This window comes from Anser brachyrhynchus, assembly GCF_964034855.1.
Source record: "Anser brachyrhynchus genome assembly, chromosome: 4".
NCBI classification, from domain to species: domain Eukaryota; kingdom Metazoa; phylum Chordata; class Aves; order Anseriformes; family Anatidae; genus Anser; species Anser brachyrhynchus.
The window spans coordinates 29627028-29645349 of NC_137698.1; the positions used below are offsets into that span (position 1 = coordinate 29627028).

Below are 18322 nucleotides of genomic sequence, written 5' to 3' on the forward strand. Positions count from 1 at the left end.
CTGAAGTTATTTGTTTTAATAAGAGAAGAATCTTCTAACTTTGTGATCACAGAAGCCATTAATAATCAGACAGGCTTCTTTTACTTAACAACAAAACCCGAGAACAAAACCAAACTTTTCCTGTTAACTTTATTTATCACGCCTTATGGAGTTTATTTCTCACTTGACATCTACTATTTATTATTTCAGAGATATAAGGAAAGAAAAGAGAGATGTTTTCAGAAAAGATTAGAGGAAGAAGGAGACAGAGCTGCAGAAAGGAACTGGCCTATTACTATAACGGCAGGAGTTACAGAGAGGAATTATTCAGAATCTTGCTGAATAAATGAGAAGTAATGCTATCTGTATAGATCATAATTCAAGCATCACCTGCTCCAGTTGCTTAGCAAACATGAATAAATCAACTACCTCTGGTTAGCACTTGAAATTTGTATAGACATTGGGACCTACATTGTTAAGCTTTCCTCCAAAATCATGAGAAATACCTAAATTATTGAAAATGCAAGATTATAACCTAAATGTACATATAATTTAAACATTATTGCTTGAGTCAAGTGAATTGGGAAAAAACAGGGAGGAAAGGTCCATTAACTTCAATAAATGTTTGCTGTGAAACATGTCAAACCTCAAAGGTGTGGAAGTGGAGAACAATACTGAAGTTCAATAGGATGAAAGACAAAAAAATATATCTTAAATTAAGCTTGTAAATGCTGGCATGTTACATCGGCATGTAAGATGTGCAACTAATGAAGCAAGTGGTTGACGTGGAAATTCAACACTGATGTTGGTAAATTTAAGTAAGTTGAGCTCCACATAATGTCATTTCATATTTTACACTGTGCTGCATAACAGTTGTCCAGCTGTAAAATGCTTTTTACCCACAATAGGAAATTTTGCAGACTGGCATATGAGACATTTTCAGGGCTTTCTGCCTGGTGAAGATTATACCTCATGGAAAGGCAGCACATTAAAAAATTTCTATTGTGTGAGGACATATAACTGAAAGGCAAGAGGAAATATAGAAGTAGCATAATGGATTATTACATATACTCAGAGAAATAGAAAGAATGATTATCTAGTGAATGTTGCAAATTACAATGCCATAATACCTGACATATTTTGAAAAACTGTGCTCTATTTGCAAAGAAGCAAAGATGGGTGTGATTATAATGTGGCCTGATGAGCCTTCACCAGGCACAGGGTGAAATTTAGAGCAATAGAACTTGTATGATTTTGATGCAGACAGCCCTGCTTCACAGAGGGAACGGTGATAGTAGCTCTCTATAAAAAGCCTAGCAGATGAGAGACATACTAACTTTGCCTCATGATAAGGCATCTGTGGCATGCACAGCTTAAATCTTTGTGGAAAAAGAATCCACAAAGAATCACAGTGATCACAGCTTCTTGATGGGACCTAGACATTTCTGCATTTGTGTAGTTGCTGATGGATGAACAGTGAAGGGAGGAAAAGAATAAGAACCAGGAATTTTTAAGCTACAGTATGCGACTCTATCATAAATCAGAGAAAATAAGCATATTCATTTCATAGTGACTTGGAACACTAAATATTGCAGTTCTGTAGTTTTTGTCAAGTATAATCTGCTTCTGGAGACGTATGAATTACAGTTAATAGAAAGGCTTACAGTAGGCCTCCAAAAGGCTCAAGATCAGACTTTAAAACAAATGTTTTTGTGCCTCTGTTGCCTTGAAGTTTACACGGTTATTCTGCAGTCACTGAAAGAATGTGGCACTGATGGCAAAATTACTGTTTTGTCATTTTGTAATATAAAATTTGCCTTAATTTTATTAGGTCCATACAATAAATACAAGAGGAAATCAGTTCTCCACACTGCAAAAATTAATTTCTGAAATCTTAGAATAAAATCAAATTTTTCATTTGATTTTTTTAAATTTGATTTTTGTTTTACAAACAGTAAAATTCCTTTCCACTTGTACTTTAAAACTCCTGTTCTTGTCTATGATAATTCCCTTCATTATTTGAAGTCATTTCCTTACTTGCCTAAGCTTGTTTGAGGTAATAGTTATTACTGAGCTACAAAAAGCAGATTAAGGGAGAAAACCATTGGAAGTCAAGTCCTAACTGTCATAAGACCACAACCACTACAATTAACTTATTTCTAGCTCTGTATTTTCTTGCTCTTTGTATTAAAAAAAAAAAAAAAAAGGTACTATTATTTCTTTTATCTTTTTGATGGTATGTTAGTTTCTCTTCTCTTTAAGAAGAGATCCTCAACTGATACCTATTTTTAATGTGCGTTATCTTTATATATGCAATTTTCCTGATGATTCTTCTTGTTTCACAGATTGTCAGTGTTTCTAGAGATAGGCTTTTACATTAAAAAAATATAGACTCTGCCTTGGTCTTTGGGACCAAGAGAAAATAAAATTCCAATCTGAGGTCAGTCTTCACTGTCACCATCAGCAAATATGCTACAGCATTTGTGATGGTATGCTTGGAGGCATGCACCAGAGTTAGAACTTGTTAACAACTCACTGTCTCTTGGGTAAGATGAACTAAAGTTTATTCCACAGCAAGAATGTTCTTCCTTAAAATGTGAAGCTTGACTTCACAGCTTAGCTTCAACTGTGAAGACTGAAGGTTGCAAGCTGCAGCTGAGGGTCTGATACCAAATGAATGTGAACTTCCTCAGTCCTTGGGCTGTCTCATATCTTGTGTTATAAAACACATATGTATCAGTCTTGTTATCAGCATCACTTTTATTACTATGGCCATACCGTGTAGAGGTGTTAATTACCTGTGCTCCAAAACCAGTCCAAGTCACTTCTGTGAAATTAGCAGCCATCATTTCAGTAGCTGTTGGCAACTAGTATTGTTGGTTTGTACAGAAATGTGAGCATGCATAACAGGCAAATACCAAGCGGGAAACAATAGGATTTAACAGAAACAACTGGAAAATTAGTGATGTCACACTGAAAACTATGAATATTACACAGCTTTCTTTATTATTATTATTTTTACTATGGAAAATACATTTCCAGCAGCCTTTCATAACCCTTACATTTCCTCAAATAATTAGCTGTTGGAATCCACAATATGGATTATCCAAATGGCCGTGCAGTTGTTACTCAGGAAAATTCATACAAGTTGCCATTTGCATGTCCTATAAAGGTATGCAAGCAGTGTGTCTTGTTGATCATTGACTTTGTTCTAAAGCATCTGCAGAACACACTTGAAAAATATTCCAACGTAAATGTAGCTACGGTGTCTAAAAGCTTTTTAAAAGCCATATAAAGCTACTTGAGGCAGAAATAAGTCTTTTCTTCACCAGCAGTGAGAACAGAATGTGCAGTCACCAGCAATATTGTAATAACCAAAATTTTTTTTTGAGAACTTCACTAGATTAATTTCTCATGCTGTGTCAATCACACTGCTTTACCTGAGCTTTTGGGAAATGAGTGCCACAGATGGATTTTGTGATATGTCAAAAAATCTTGCTAAGATTTTGGATATTCTGTTTAATATGTAGATATATCAAAAAGACAACGGTAATCTGATATGTCATATAATAGTAAGCATAATCCTGACATAGAAGTGTAGTGATACTTTCTTGAATAGGCGCAAGCCTATAGGAACACTGTTCTGCTGCCGTTAAGTCTGTCCTTTTCTGACTGGGGACTGCTGACAATAAGTACAATGTCTAAATTGTAGCTATTTGGGGGGGGGGGGGGGGGGGGGAGGGGAAGGGTTATCTTGCAGCAGGTTGAGCTATTCTTACTACAGTAGGAGTATGTATATGCTGCTTTTAGTTTTTCTTCTGCTCTTTTGTCCAAAAGACCATTGTGAAGGGTGCTGAAATATTCAGATGCGGGGTGGGTGGAAGTGCTCCTGTATGTGCAAGTAAAGAATGTGACAGCGCAGCATCATTGTCTGAGTACTTTTGGGAGTTGCCTGGATTATTATATATCCATTTGGAATTTGAACCTTTTGCTGTTTTTCTGCTTCAGAGTGATGTATGGAGGAATGAGCTTTCAGTGACATTCCTGAATCAAACAAGAGTTATTAATATGGCCATGTGCCTGCGCATATGTTACTTGAACATGAAAACAGCAGCACCTGGCTTAGCCATGCATCAAAAAAGTGTAATGAACTGTATTTATAGCTTGGCTTAAGGTTTGACTGACACAAGTAGGATGAGAAGAGATTTGGATGGATGGGAAAATACTTGGCTTGTATTTATTCTTCTCTGATAAAATCTTGAAGTGTCACTTTGTCACTGTCCTTCGGCTATCTAATCTGTAAGTGTGTGATTATAGATAGCCAACAAATGTTGAGCTGTTCTACTACTATAAATGAATATTTGGGTATGTCCTAATATGATAGATCCAGTGAATACACGTGACACATTTAAATTAGAGCATTTATTACAGAAGAAATAATAAACTTTGTTTTTGACATTGAATATTTAAACAAAGTTTGTTCTTATTCTCTTGGGTCTTCCACGTTTCAATAGTGTAAATTAAAAAAGAAAATCTAAAGGGACAAAAAGAAGGAATAAAATTCTGTTGGCAGATGGGCTAGGAAAGGAGCATGGAGCAGCTGGAGAGCACTTAGAATATGACAGTCCTTTTCTGTATTTCTTTTTTGTTGCTGCTCCGGGAGTAGAAGAGAAAACCAGCTTCAATATATGTCCTATCAAATAAGTATCTACATAAATTACAGATGTGACTCTTGCTAGGGCATGTTTTTATGTCTGTGCCACAGACATCTTTAGTTTAAGATGTTTGTCATTCTGGTGTGTACTCTTCGTTTTGTCTGTTCTCTCCTGTGGTGCCAAGCAAACACCTTAGCTCCACTGTCTGTATTTTAGCATCTGCTGTGTCTTGCATGCAACGATATACTCCTTCATGTCTGACTGCCTCACCACTGTCAAAATTGTGCTGGGTAATCAGGCGGAAATTTCTTATCGTAGGCCCCCATAGACCTCTACCTAGAAAAGTATTTGTCTTATTCTTTTCTTCCTAGTTCTAGTAATATATTTTTTTCTCCAATCAGTAAATATCTTCTTCAAGTAATGTCTTTTCCAGAACCAAGAGGATTTGATGATTAAGGACTTTTAGACAGCTCCACTTACCCTGGCTACTGATATTTCTGAGCTTTCTTGGATTTGCCTGAAAAACCAAGCGATAGGACAAGCAGAATTGACTTGCTACAGTCTTTTCAAAATCACTAACCACTTGATCCAGATAGGTCTATGGTTATATTGACAAGCTTTTTCCCTTTGTTCCTTTTTCTCCCTTCCTTTCCCTTCTTCCCTGCTTTCCTTTCTAAATTGCTGTTTCATTAGTATATCTCAATTTTGCAGTCATTTTTTTAGTTAATCTCAAAATCCTTTACCAATGAATGCAATACAATTCTCCAATTTTATAGATGTGAGAAATGAAGTGCAGAAAAAAGGGAGTTGTTTGCCTACTGTCACTGAAAGCCATTTCAAATTTCATTTTCCTCTGTTAAGATTGATTCTTTACAGAGAATCTCCTGTTCTCCCTGTCATGATGATATAGAAGGTGGTGTGGAGAAAAAAAAAAAAAAAAAGCTGATTTCAACTTTGTAGAAAATTATCAGAGCATGCTGGTAACTAGGTTTGTGTTCCTGAAGAATTCTGAGCGTGTTCTTGTGCTGATTGTTTTTGTCAACTCATATTGGTAATGGCCCTATTCTTCTAATTCATTATTCAAGAAAGACAATTTAGCCTTTGTCTGAGCTTTATGTTTAATTGTGTAGAGATATCATATAGCCAGTATTACATGTTTTTATTTCTGTGTGTTACAATGCATCAACCAAAGGCACATACTCCCAGGCAAGGGTATTTCATGTAGTTAGGATGTCTTCACTCATCTGTAAGTGTTTGTAGACTAATGCTTGTATGAGCTGTTTTAATACCTTTTCTAATTCAAGTACTTTACTACTGCTTTTAACTGTCCTGGTAACCTTCAATTAAATGCTATTGGAGGCTAAGGTACCTGTTTTCTGGCAGTTGCCTTATAGGAGCAAGAACTTGTTGAAGCAATTTTCCTGTTCTGATAGATTGGTCATGAGGTATGCAGTTCTTTCTTTTTCAGAAAAGGAAATAAAAGATGCTGCTACCGTATCAGATCAAGGTAGGCCAGACACTGAGGTAATGGGACACAGACTGAGGAAGGAATGTTTGATTTGAGCCCAGCTGTTACTGAAAATTAAGCCTGAGTGACACTGCCTGGATCACTAAGAAGTGTAGCTTCTGTTGGGTTCTGAGGGAGACAGTGATGCTTATTAAATGAGTTAATCGTGAAATTGAGCACAGAGAACAAAAAAATTTTTATGCTAGCAATTTTTTTTCAACAGCCTATTTAACTAGAAATAGTGTTTCTGGTTGGAAAGATGTGTACTCATAAATACATTAATTGAATGGCAGTATGCAATATAATCTAATTATGTTTTTTATGTTCCTATATATAATACAACGTTGTGATAATTCAATCATAATTATATGCCTGTTTTTAACCACAAAGAACCTGAATGTATAGGTAGTAAGAACCTTTCTGTGGGAGGGTCTCTTGCAAAGAATGAGATGATAATGTTGGTGCTGATAGATACACATATTAAAGTATAAAGTATTTTCAAATGAATTCTTATACCAAAGTTTCCTATGGATTTTTATAAGGCCCTTTTTCTTGGTAGAATACCCTTTTGGAATCTAGGTCTAGTAGCAAAACCACTAGTCTCAGGTGTACCTTGACGGTGACCATGTCTTGACTAATGTCATGAGGTTTTTTTAGAAAACAATGGGGAACTATGTTGCTAGTCCCTGATTTTTTATTCCCAAACGTGTTTTATTCCCAAGACCAACCAAGTATTGATTTGTTTTGTCAGCTACAGTTAGAGGAGTCAGAAATATTAATATGCAGGGAATTTAGAGATACTGCCTAGAATCATTCCCTGGACTCTACAGATGTGTTTAATAATGCTTTTTATATTGTATCTCACCACATTTATATTGTGACACTAATTCCTTGTGGAGGTACTTTGTCAGTGAGTGCAGTGATAGGAGGACAAAGGGTAATGGTTTTAAACTAAAAGACACTAGATTTAGATTAGACGTTAGGAAGAAATTCTTTACTCAGAGGGAGGTGAGGCACTGAAACAGGTTGCCCAGAGAAGCTGTGGATTCCCCATCCTTAGCTGGATGGGACCTTGGGCAACCTGGTCTGGTGGGAGGTGTCCATGCAGGGGGGTTGCATGGTCTTTAATGTCACTTCCAGTCCCAACTGTTCTATGATTCTCACATATGTGTCTATTATTCTAAAGTATGCTGAACAGATTTTTCATTTGAAGACAATTCTGCATAGCAAAGTAGTAGCACTTGTTCACCAGAACTAGTTCCCTAGTTCTTATATATTAGATGCTCCCTCATTTTGGAAGGTCAGTCAGAAACACAAGGATTTTACTTTGGTTCTCTATGGAGAGAGGCTATCAGCAATCTTTCTTAAATTTGCTCTGACATTTGTTCTGCTTGAAACACTTGGTTGCCAAGGATGGAAAAATGTGTTTGCTTATTCTAAGAATTAGTTTCTGATTACAAGTACCAGCAGCTGAAAAGTACAGGTCATTCTGCTCGGGGATAGCAGAACAGGTTATTGGGTGTTTGTATGGGAGGTATTTCTGCTTACTGGTATGAAACAGATCTCTTCAGTAGAGATCACAGTACCTTAGGATCCATGGGGACATGTGTCTAGATGTTTTGTTATTGAAAGTCTGCCCAGATTTTCTTCCTCTGGATTGAAAAGATGTGCATCACCAATGAAAGGAAAACGTAAAGTGTTTCTTCCCTTTTTCCTTCATGTGCAGTTACGTATGACTGGCTACACATATTAAGCAGTGGAAGGTTAACAAAAACTCCGGGTATGCCATGCCTTCTGACAGACAAATCTTGTCAAGGCAAAATAACTCTTTGTATTTCACAGACATAAATCCTCCCAGCAACAGTTGAGGTTGAAAGAATCCTCAATGTATTTTTTTTCCATGGGAGATTTTCAGAGGTGCCAAATGAAAAGCAGATTGCAAAGCTTCCTACCATTGAAAGCAAGTGAAAAATTCTTAAATTATCCTAGATAAACAAGCACAGATACGGAGTCATGGTATGTTTCCTGCTACCATGGAGATGTTTGCTAGCAGTGAGATTTTTCGAGAAGTTGGGTGTCAGTTTTCAGACAGGCAGAAGTAGATTACAATTTCAACTGGTTTAACTAGGCAATACAGTGTTTCTTTCTTCTTCCAAATCACTTTCACAGTATATGATCTCTCTGTTACCTGCAATTCCTCAAATGCGATACCAGATCATTTATGGCTGGGTAACCTTCAAGAACATAAATGCATTCCCCTATTCCCTGCTCTGCCTGGTCCCAACCCCTTTCCTCACAATATATTCTGTTGCATTATCAGAAGTATCTAAACTACGTTGTCTAATTCTCGTTGGCCAACTAATTTCCTGAGATGTGCAAGGTATGTTTAGCCAGGATTTTTTCAGCCCTCAGTGCACCAGGATATCTTCCAGGATTGTGCTGCTTTTACTTCTGTGATTCGTACAAATTTGCAGTCTATATAGCACATCCACCCTTGCTTATGCAGATCTTTTATTTCATATTTTATTAAATTTCACTTCAGAATTCTTTATTTGAGAAGATTATTTAAAGGATTAAAAAAAAGTTTCTTTAAAGTAAATTTTGCTTAGATTTAAAGCTAAAAGACTCTGAAGCTCTCTTGGGTCTTGATGAAAAGCTTGTTCCTCAGAAGTGGAAAAGGTTTCCTCTCTAGTGCATTCACTATTTGGACTTGGTATCTTATTGGTCTTACTTGGTTACTTTTTTTTGTTTCTCCTTCTGGCAACACAAACTTCATGATAGTTTATAGATATTCTTGATTGAGGGGGAATTCCATGGGCAATAAAAGATATTAGAAGGACACTTGCTATTTCTGTCTTGCCAGGTTCACCACAGGGCAAGCTTCAGTGTCCCACATGGGATTAAGCTGGTTGAAGATCAGAGGTTTGGCTGATGATGGGAATCAAATCAATCTACTGCATCTTCCTAAGAGCTGTAGAGTTGATCTCAGTTTTTTGTTTCTAAATATCTGCACGTATTCAAATTTCTGTGGTCAGCTGGAAAGAAACACTATTTTCATTTCTTTAGTTAAGTCGGGAAGGGAAGGAAAGGTGAACAAGAACAAAGAATGATGTTAAATTTATCCAAAACCCATATGGTCATTGTATGTGCTGAAATTAACTATATTACTACGACTACTACTATTTTTATTATTGTTGCATTGAGCAGGATTTAAACTTACCGATTTAAAGATCAAAATAATTAAGTTGATACCTTTCTATCTTACTATACACAACCAGATGACATTAGTTAGGTTAGGTTATTCACCAGATTACATTAGTTAGCAGATTATGATTCAGTTTATATGTTGTATCTTTTTAACTCAAATTTGCTAAGCTCATAAATCTATAGTGGATAATTCTTATATAATACTTGAATATGTAGATCTCTGATTACATATGATTACATATTTATTTTTCCTCATGGCTTTGAACTGTTTATAAAAAAAATGTAATTCTTATCTGTATATTTTGTTCATGGAATTTGGGGGCATTATGACTGATGAGCAAAGCGTTTGGAAAAAAAAATCTGGGGACGTCATGGGATACCCTTAGAATAGCAGGAAATATATAGTCATAAAAGTTCTTATATTAGGTAGGCTTCCTCTAGGTGTATGATTATGGAAGAGGTACTACATTATAGGACCTTCATAGGCCCTTTAGGACCAAAATAACAGTAGGGAAAATAATTTGGTTTGTAAAATTAATCTGATGATATTGGGGGGGGGGGGGTAACAATTCTTTCTTCGTTGACATTTAAGAAGGATGCTGGATTGTTCCTTTACTACGGAAGAAAATTAGATACATTTTGACTTCACAACTCAAATATTTTGTGCAGCAAATGTATTTTCTTGTCTTTGGCCTTTATGTAGGAAACAGGTGAAGGATTAGAGCACACTGCTTTTAAAGACTGTATCACACGAACATGATCCAGCACTTTGGCTTTACACTGTTGAAATTACTGTCTACATGAGTGATGTATGTTTCCCAAATGTAATTTTAGTTATGAAATTAGGACTATCACATACAAGAGTTGATAGAGGGTTTTCCAAGTAGAAAGAGGAATATCAAATTAGGCATGGTAACACAGGAAATGTCTTCCCCCATGACTTAAAGTATGATGTAGACTGCCTATATCAAACCACACAGAGCAAAGGAGAATAAGATTTACTTAATATTTGAATGTGGTGCTTTTTATTTTGCTTAAAAGCCTTTACTTCTAATATCAAAACTGCTTTGTTACAGAGAAGACAAGTTGACAGAAAATGCCATTAAATCTCTTGTTAACTGATGATTAAAACACAAATCATCAAGACACTGGAATTTTCTATCAGCTGCTTCCTGGGTGCACATGGCTTCAGACTTTTCTGAAAACAGTGCTATTTGTATAAAATGCTGCACCAGTTGAGGAGCATTACAGCATTAATCTCTGACCAAACAACTCAGCAAGCAGGAATCCTTTTTAATCATGTTATTACAGAGTAGGATGAATATACACAGGATGGGGATGATTATTGTTCTCGTATCTGCTGTGGGTCAAAGTACATGGTTCTTTTATTCTGAAGGAATATCTCTAGTTCAAACGAGCTCTGAACTGTAGAAATGTAAGAAGCTACCTCAACCCTGGGAGCTCAAATGAACAGAAAAAGCTTAATTTCTGGTAAAGTACCAAAACCTTATATACCTGAAGAGAGCTCTTTTATAAAAAGCTAGTATATGGGTTGTAGCTGTGAATGAGGGGAGTCAGTCCTGTTACTTGACCACCTATATCAAAGTTAGTAACTTCTATTAGCAAAGAGCTTTGGGAGCAACAGTGGAAATTAAAAATTCTCATGTGCTCAAACTCTGAAAACATGGATGACCCTTCTGCCGCTGCCTTGAGACTTCAGTCATGATTGGTGTTTTTTCTTCTTGTTATCTTTAAACTTTTAATGTACTTTATTGACAGAACGTTCACTGTTTGTGTTCATTGAAGAGACAGAAGGAAAAATGGTAATTAAATAAAGTGAATTCAAGACGTTTTTTTCCTCCAGAAAACCTGCATGATACCTCAGGTTCCATAGTACCTTTTTGTCTCAGCGTATATATGTACTCCTTATATTAAGTCAGAGCTTGAACTGCAATTCACTTCAAATTCACAACAAGATGTACTTTAAAAGTACATTTTTGAAATGTAAAATGTATTTTAAAAGCTGGGTCTGAGAATTTTTTGGATGCCTTGTGTTAGAGCGAGTCAACACTGTTCTTGAATGGATTAAATGACAAGTCAAAATACAGAAGCGGCTTCGGAAACCTAAGCCTGTCTTATGTTTCCCTGTCCTGAAAAGATGCCAGCTGAAAGTAATGAGATTAGCTTCTGTTTCCCAGGAATTGTGTGGTGAAAGGATCCTGAAATTAGACAGTATTCAGTCTTAGCTGAAACTCTGCCTTCCACCTGGGAGCTGAAGTATTTTTTTCCTCTCTATTTCCATCAGATGATAAACAGGTTAATTTAAGCCATCATGAGAGCAGAGCAGGAGCATTCACTCAGATAATTGTCTTCTTTGCTGATGGCTGTTGCTTGTTAATGAGTCCTGTGCCTCTTTACTGCAAGCTGAGAGCCTCCCTTATTTGTGGACACAACAGCAGTGATGTCTGGAGAATTTTTGATGGGTTATTTGGAAGAAAAAATGATTAATCCATTACAGCATGCTTTCAGTTAAATATGTACTAGCAACAGGTTGGAATAATAAGAAGAAACAGGCTCCTATCAGGCAAATCCACCTGCACTTAGATCTCTGCAATACAAATTTCCACTGATGTCCTCAATGTAAATGGCAGTTTTATCGGTGGGATCAAATTATCACAGGTGGTTATTTTCTTTCCTTTTTCTTTTCTTCAGATCTCTGTGGTGTACCTCATTAACCTGCTTTTCCTGCTAACAGTCATCAAGTCATCACATCTGCATTATTTCCTGCGTTACTCTTCCTGTCGATCACTGGGGATGGTACTGTACCTGAATTACACAGCTTTCTTGTCTACAGACCCTTGCCTTCCTGCCCCAGCTTGGAACTCTGACATGGAGGCTGCCATTAGGAAGGGCAAAGGTAACAAGATGGCTGGGGAAGTCATGTTGAAGTCATGCCACACAGCAAGTCACTTCAACTCTTGATAATCTAGCTTCTTTCAGATCCATCTCCATCCTGGCTTCGTACAACATAATAGATGTAGTCAAATGTTTCTGTTTCTGCAGGTGCTTTGACATTGTATCACCTAACCGCTGAAATGGCCACTTACTGTTTTTTGGTTATTTGTTTCCCTCAACTTTATGAATCTTTGCACATCTTTATTGACTTCTAGAGAGGATGTTTTAGAGAGAATAATTTTTATACAGAAGTTGATTTCTGTAAGGGCTCTACCATTTGTTGAAATCTAGGTTTCCTACTCACAGAAAACCCAGTATTAGGATTCTTCTTTGTAGCCTATCGGTGGATTTCCCTGAATGTTTCAGATTTGCTGTTCTCTGTACTACTGGTAGGTGTGTGCTTTCTGTAGAAAACCAAGTTTTCTTTTAGTGAATCCTCTCTCATATATGGATATATTTGCACAGCAAACAAACAAGGAGCAGTTTTCTTCTTTCCTTGGGACCTACCTGCAGTTCTTATAATCTTCATGTAAGCTGGATGACTGCATGTGAATATTTTTACTTCAAACTGCAACTTTCATATTTGAATGCAGGTAGAGAAGAGAGCTCTTAAAAAAGACCCATGTATTTCATATGAACGTTAATTTCTAATGTTGCATCCTAGTTTTTGTCACTGGCACTATACATGTACCCAGACAGCTTCTTGAAACTGAAGGGTGAAGAACAAAACAGAAGGAGAATGAGACCTTTCTTTTCATTCGTACTACAGCTGAATATTTCAATCTTGAAATAAATAGGTGTTATTCATTTGTGCTCTCGATCTGAAACTTTTCTTTAACTAACAATACATTTTTAAATGTAAGAGAAAAATACTTCTTACATGGAGAAACAAAATGTTGAAGGATTCTAGTTTTTTAAGTATAAAAAGGGTATTTTGAATGGTTAAATTACATAGGTGACACTTTTTCTTTACTCACTTATTGAAACTTAGAAGCAAGAACATGTTAATCTGCTGTGTTTTCTGCATTGAGAAGGGGATATTGAGGTCATGACAAACAGTTAATAACTGCTTAATTCACCAACAGTGTTAGAAAGTGAAGCTGCTCAAAACCTGTCAGAATTTACAAAATAGTAACTGAAGAAAAAGCTGCTATACCAGCTCTTTATAAAAATGACATGACACTTCAAGGCTACTTGTGTTGATGAGGTATATATTTGATCTTTATTCTTCACCTGAAATGGCTTAAAATTATCAAAATCTAATTTCTTGAATATTTTAATGCAAGCTCATGATTTTCAAGCCAGGATGATAATGAGTAGTTCACATAAATTTTCTGAGAAATAGAAGTGAAATCCTGTCACTTAATTATAACATACACTCATGAATACATCAAAGTTTATAGGATAATAACCCAATTAAGCTGATATCCCTGCAATGAAAGAACATACAAATGATAGAAAGAAGTACTTATTAAAAAAAATATATATTTTTTTCACCAGCTTGCTTTTTCTTTATGTCACCATTATCACGGTACTGCAACAGTATGGGCAGGTTTTCCTTATTCTCACTTGATATTTCACCCATTTTTCTATTTCATCAGCATTTACCAAGTATCCCTGGTCCATTTAGGTACCAAACAGAGCAGGAAGGGTCCTTTATGGGAGCCCATGTATTTCCTCATGTTAACAGTTTTCTTTCTTAAAGACAACTTCAGAAAAATGTTAAGAAATTGCAAAACAGAATTCAGAAGTTTCAGACACATTTGGTAGTGGTTGCATAAGCCTGTTCCCACAGAACTAAATCTTTTTTTTTTTTAAATAATTCTTAGCTAATGCCAATAGAACAGCTAATATGTACTAACTTTCTTGTAGAAACACTAACAGTGAATCATAAAACTGGAAAGGAAATTTGAACCATTTGAGCTTGAATTGCAGACTTTAGGCTGATAGTAATTTATTTTTTTAAAGTTGTTGCTGTGTGTTGAAAGATATAATAATGGTATTTTACAGCTAAGTAATTTGTCTTGGCAATTATTCATACTAGAAGAAAGATAAGAAGTATTGTTAATAATTCCCTTATTTTCTTATGCTGTATACAAAACCTCATTACAGTAATTTATTGGTTATTATATTTGAGGAAATTAGTTAATATATTTTCTTGGTGTACTTGAAGGACAGAAATAAACGGTTCTACAGGAGACAGATGGTAAAATAATTGCATGCTGCATTTATTAATATTGAATAAAAAGAGCTACAACATCAACAGTTGTGAAAGCTGCTGTCATGGCCAGCCTTACCTTTGTTGTAACTCCTACACACAGCATTGAAAATGTATCCCTCAATAGCTGTCTGCTTAAATGGTAGCTGTGGACTGAATTCTAACTTCGTTGACTTTCTAAAAAAGGAGTCAGTCACTATGTGGCTTATTAACATAATTAGTTGTCATAAAGATGCAAGCCTGAAGATGTACTTGCTAATTAGCCATCTGAAATCTGATGGTTGTTCCTCTTCCCTTCCTCCCCCCATAATCCTTCTCTCTTATTGAAGAGAGATGAGGATTGCGTCGTACTTCTAAAAAATCACTCACTCCAATATTCTTTCATCCTGGACATCAGACCTAGGGAATTCAGATAAAGGGAGCAATTTCACATTACACAGAACTTATTCTTGCGTCTGTTGTTCTTTGTGGGTTCTGTGGAAGGTGGATTTTTCAAAGTTTTTAAAATATCTTTTTGTGCTTCTTGGAAGATGTTGAAATGTCAATAAAAGCCATGTTTTTTTTTTTTTCTTTTTTTTTTTCTGTTTTTTGCATTACAGAAGACTTTCTTATGGTCAGATGAGTATAACAATCTCTGTCATCTTGTGATAAAATTTGTAAAGAAATTCACTTATACTATTATTAATTTTACACTGGAGAAAGGAAACTTAGACTCAGATGGTCAAGTGCTGAACTCCCAGTGAATTCAATAGAAATCACATGTTTCAGATGCTTCTGAGAATTCTGAACATTCTCTTTGGTATCTAAGTAAATCCCAAGGATAACCAACTTGAATAGGGACCTTCCTTTGAACTTGTGGGCTTTTATTGCAGTTATCTTGTTCTACTCCAGTCTTTCCTGCTACTACTTCTAAAAGTCATTTACATACTGACATATTTTTTAGTGTAAACTCTCAAACACTATCATCAAAACTTGCTATATGTTGTAACGTTTCTTGTGACGAGCTTAGCGTTGTGGAATTCAAACCCAAGATTTTGACTGTTAGAGCAATCTGGAGTTCCAGGTGTTTGTTTATATCTAGCTCTAGAAGTAGGGGAAAAGTTATTGTGTCCCAGTAATGCATATTTCTTTGGTCCCAAGAATATCTCTTCAGCAGAAAGCTGGAGGCCAGTCCCATCTGATTTCCCATATGAGCTGCTGATTAGGGCTTTTTGCATTTTAAATATTGGGACTCATAGGAGGATTTGGTCACTGTGCCTATGTTGTGTATCCTACAGAGTCAATAAATTTTCCTGACTGCTCAAACTACAGAGGTTGTAGTTGTGCAAAGAAGCAAATATTTCACACCTAGAACTTTTCTGAGTTGAATAAAAAACAGTTTTGCAAAGTGCATCCAGACTGGAAGACAAATGCTGAGGAGGGGTTTGTGAATTCAATTTGGGGTTTATCTAAGGGTTATATTAGCAGCCTGAACCCTAACTTGGGTTTAACTGTTGATGTGTGCTGGCACAATGCCAATGAAATCTGGCACCAGTCTTTCAGTTACCACCACCAAGATTCAAGGGCAAAAAGTTTTATTGAATATTTTGTGTAATACTTAACGTGAAACTATGAAAAATGCATTTATTGCAGGGGGCCTTTCAACAGCTACCAGCTTGGAGTTTATGAACAGTAGGTGAGCAGCAAGTTGGCTAAAAGACAAAAAAAAAAAAAAAAAAAAAGGTCAAGTAGCAGGCAGCTGTGATTGCAGGCTTTTGTAAGAGGGAAAAATATACCTGCCTACTGTGTCGAATTAAAACAGTGGCAGCTGCATTTCTTCCAGCGTGAAGCTGAGCAGTATTTTGCAGAGTATAATTAAGCTGGAAGTGAAGCCTACAACTATTGTGGTCAGCATCAACATTTCTTTAAAATTATTTTATCTTCTTTGACCTTTAAGGAACAGCAGAGTAATGCTAGACTGAGTTTACTGTATTTTTTATTTTTTTTTCTCTCCCAAGAAAGTTAAGAAGTCAGACAGGAGCCCCACAAAGTCATATGCAACAGAAACATTTTATAATCATCTCTGACATACTTACTGGTTTGCTTTATTGAAATCAGTGCTTGGTAATAATTGGCAGATATATTGATACGTTGCTCCAACTCTTTCACTTCACTTTTTGCTAGAGTAAATTTTATTTTCAATCTTGTTTAGAGGAGAAATGGTTAACAAGATGTACAATTCAGATTTAAGAAATAAGCTCATTTTAAACAACAAAGTTCTCCAAGCCATGGTATTTATGCTGTACATCCTGAACAACATAAAATGTTTGCCTTGACTATGTATAGTAAGAGATGTAGAATGAAGTTGCTACAAGAAATTGTGGATTTTCATGCGGAGAAGCATGTTCACCTAGCAAAAGTAAAAATGAAATTTGAATGGTAGTTGTCATAGGAAATCAAGAGAGCACTGCAAGGGAATTAGTAATTACCTGATTATATCCTTGTGGATTTAGTCAAAAACTTGAAGTGCAGAGGAAACAGCATTATGACAATTGAATTGCATGAGTTTGTGGTAAAAGCAGAGCAAAATTCTACAGAACAGTTTCTGAGGACACAAAAATCTGGAAGAAAAAAAAAGCAGAAAAAAAATTCCACAAACGGATATATATATTTTGCTGACATTAAGAGATAATACTAGTCATCCTAGCATGGAATATGAATATGGCAGAAATTTTTAATTAAAACTTACAGAGAGGTACACATGAAAAGTTCCATGTACTATATTTCTGATAAAGGGTCAAGTATTGAACTCACTTATTTTGAGTTTTATTTATAAAACACTGCAGTGTGCGTTATAAAGTGAACACCACTCCTCATGCCCCTGGATTATCACCATATCAGGAGATAAGTGGAGATTTAAAATGTCTGACATTTCTGACACTTCAAACTAGCAACTAAGCCTGGAAAAAAACCTTTTGTTGTACCAAACTGTATCTCATCTCATTTCTCTGTTTATTTGTTACGGTTCAATTTTCAGTGTGGTGTCTGCTTTGTTTAGCTGCTTTCGGAGTAGCTCATGCTTTAGATCTATTAGGAGAATAGTTGGCTCCTAGCTAACTAGCTTATTTGAAGCAGTTATTAGCAATGAATGTATATGAGTACACTTTAATTTTGAAATGATCTCTTCTCAGTTTTGGTATTTGAGCAAGGTAATATCTGAATTCACAATGACAGAAAACCGAGTTAGGTAATTTCAAGATTATAACTGCTCCCAGCCATTTTTAATGGAGTTGTAACATTCAAAAATCCAATCAAAGACTTCTATGGTAAGAATGCAATGAGATTTGCTTAAAATTTTGCTTGTTCTTCAAAATAAAAAATGATTTTTTTAAAAATCTATTGTGGATTTTCTGATCTTGTGGTTTAGATCTGAGCCATTTACATACACTCATATAGCAATTCTTTATTCTGCAATCATCAGGAAAAAGAGTTAATATTAAAATAAATATTTTAAAAAGCGAATTTAAGATGCTAACAAAAGCACATAAACACCAAGGAATGTAGCATTTCTATTTCTCTGCTTGTTTCATGTTATCCATGTGAGTAGTTCTACCTGACTTCATTTCTTCAGAGTTAATAGGAAACTTTCAGTGTAAATTTTAGTGCCCTATTTGTAAACATATTTTGTGACCCAAAGATGTAGGTAAGCAGGCTTCTTTGAAAACCCTGATACGCTGCTATCCCTCTAAAAATACGTGTGCATTTATTGTATGAAAACTTTGTGCAACTGTGTTTTGCATTGAGTTACTAAGATACCTTCTG

The 18322-nt window shown here is 35.8% G+C and overlaps 1 protein-coding gene across 10 annotated transcripts in view; it reads left to right on the forward strand.

The window, feature by feature from the left end:
• The window catches only part of FSTL5 (follistatin like 5), a 413457-nt gene that overhangs the window by 59144 nt on the left and 335991 nt on the right, over window positions 1-18322 (forward strand). Inside the window, exon 1 of one of the 10 annotated variants that reach the window (XM_080590004.1) lies at window positions 11141-12265. The exons of the other annotated variants lie outside the window; for them this stretch is intronic. The gene's annotated coding sequence lies outside the window, so the exon portion shown is untranslated. Of the gene's footprint in view, window positions 1-11140; window positions 12266-18322 lie in introns of those variants that run through there. 10 annotated transcript variants of the gene reach the window in all.